Consider the following 2,879-nt stretch of genomic DNA (forward strand, 5'->3'; position numbering starts at 1 on the left):
GTCTAAGACTATGAGATCTTGTGTTAAATCGGTAATTGAATTCGTTCAATACATTAAGTTGGCCAGGTATGTGATATATACTTATATGTTAGATCGATTGGAATTGAATCATGAATGTGAAATGAGAAGCATAGGTGAAGATGTCATATATGTATGTGTGTATTCGGTCATGGTGAAAGGTTATATGAATTATGTGAAATACCATTTAGATATGAATGACGAAAGTAACCGTGGTTATGAAATGGTACAATGGTTAAATTCGGTTGAATTAAAGTTGACACTGAAGTATTTAAATGCCTATGTCATATATGTGAGTAAGTGTAAAACCATCGTAAATTATCGATAAGGGTGGGCTATGTGCGGAACCATCTTATAATTGCTAATTTGAATGGTTGTGTGCGAATCATTGAGCATGATGTATTGTATTGAGATTATGCTTAAGTGAAATTATTGATATGTGATGGAATTGATTGGTGATATACATGTTTAAATAATATGAATGCAAAGAATGTGTGAAAGAGTAAATTTGTAATAAATCTGCTTGGGACAGCAGCAGTAACATGATTTTTGGAAAATCACCATAAATTGTGGGAGTTGAGTTAGAAGCTGAATAAATTATGTAATTAAATATTAATGAGTCTAGTTTCTTATAAAAAAACCGTGTAAGCAAAAGAATTGCTGATAATGAGATATTTGAAGTGGCGTGAGACAGAGTCAAATGACTTCGAGGTCCCCTGTTCTGTTTTTATAAAATCATTATAATTTGTACAAAAATTGTTATAAGATAAAATTTATATGTTTAGACTCTTTAATGAGTATAGTTTCAAATGAAATCAACGAGAACATATTTTGAATTCTGTACAATGAGAAATTTGATTCGTAGTGAAAAGTGGTCAGATTAGTCAAACAGTGAAGCAGGGGAAACTTTAAGAAAAATCTGGTATTGTTTGGCGAAACCAAAAATTCTGAAAATTTTATGGATAGAAGATATATGAGTCTATTTTCAGGTAAAATTAACAGAAATTGATTTGGAGTTTAGTAGCTCTAGTTATAAATAATTTAGTGACTGTTGCTCAGGAAGACAACTTGTAGTGAATATGTGATTATGTTGTAAACATTGATAAAACTTGTTAATGAGTTGCTTATTGTTTTCTTATGAACCTACTAAGCGTAAAGCTTACTCCCCTTTTCTTTCCCATATTCCCTAGGATTTCCAGGTTAGCTCGGGTTGGAGGTCGTCAGAGATATTATCACATTGTTGAGTCTACGCTATCGGCGTAAGTAAATCTTAGTGTTTTGAGTCTATGGCATGTATAGGGTTGTAAAGTTGAGTATGTAATATTATGATTAAGCCAAAGACTTTGGCTTGTTATTAAGGTAGTTTGATTATTGATATGCTTGTATGTTATTATCTCCTGTAGTGTGGTTTATAGCATGTATATTTAGAATTTAAATTTTAATTCATTGTTGAGTAAGTAAATGATACAAGACTAAGATATTGGTAAATATTTAATAATGCCTCATGAATGTTTTGGGGCCTTGTAAGCCCGATTAAAGGAAATATACGCGTGTATGAAAAATTTAAAACTGATCAAAAAATTTTACGGCCTGGTTTTATATAAATGGTTAAGTTTAAATTTGGTAGCACCTCGAACCTTGTTCCGGCGAGGGATACGAGTGAAGGGTGTTACACATTAAATTAAAGACTAACTAGCTTATTAAATTCAGCTAGCTCAAATAAACAAAAACAATTAATAAACTAATTTGAGCTAATGAATTCGGCATGAGCTGTAGTAAATTAAGTTAAAACAAAGTGTTAAAAATTAGTTTATTGAAATGGAAAAGAAATGAGCTAGAAAGAAGCTAAATTGAGCTCAAACGCGCTGAAACAAGCTCAAGTGAGCTGATTGGAGCTGAATTGAGCTCGGGGGAGCTAGAAAGGAGCTGAAGTCGGTTTGCAAAAGAGTGCAATGAGTCTTTAAAGAGTTGTCCACAGCTTCTCCAACGTCAAGGGGCTTGATCTCAACCCAAATGTGCATCAACAAAGCTGTTAAAGCTTCTTGAAGTCACTTGGTACGAGCTCGAGTCATGGGACCTTTTGGCAACTCAATAGGATCTTGATTAGCATTGGAGGGAGCCCCAGGCGTGCATACATCAGTTAGGTTACACGACCGTATGTCCCTTGATGTAGAATTAAAACCAAGTTAGTATGCTCCACACGGCCTAACCCACGGGCGTGTGACTTGGCCATGTGACATAAGTCAGTATACCCTACAGGTTTGGCACTGCCTAGCACACGGCTTGGCACACGGGCGTGTGTGGCCATTTCAAAAGGTACACAGGTTGGTTACACGGGGGTATGGTTGGCCGTGTGACCCAAGTCAGAGAGTTACACAAGGTCGGATACGGGCTGGGACACGACCATGTGATCTTATTTTGAATGTCCACACAACCTGTGACACGGGCGTGTCTTTGGCCGTGTGAGACACATGACGGGCCACACGGGCGTGTATCCCCTGTAATTTGAAAAATTTTCTAAGGTTTCTAAAAGTTTTCTGAGTTATCAGTTTATTCCAGAACCACTCCTAAAGCATGATTTGGGCCTCGTAGGCTCGTATTAGGGACGATATGAATGATGGTGATTGTTTTATGTTTGAAATGGAAAAAATTGTATGAAAAATGTAATGTTTAATTGTGTTATAAGTTCGGTAATGCTCCGTAACCCTATTCCGACAATGAATACGAGTGAGGGGTGTTACACATAGGGCCTGTTAAGATAATTTGCGATAAAATTGTCGTTGCATTTGACATATAAAACTTCAAAATTAAAAGTGAATAATTCATTATATCATCTAATTCTTCTTGGTATAGTTTCCAAA

The sequence above is a fragment of the Gossypium arboreum genome, chromosome 12, assembly GCF_025698485.1.
Source record: "Gossypium arboreum isolate Shixiya-1 chromosome 12, ASM2569848v2, whole genome shotgun sequence".
Lineage (NCBI taxonomy): Eukaryota > Viridiplantae > Streptophyta > Magnoliopsida > Malvales > Malvaceae > Gossypium > Gossypium arboreum.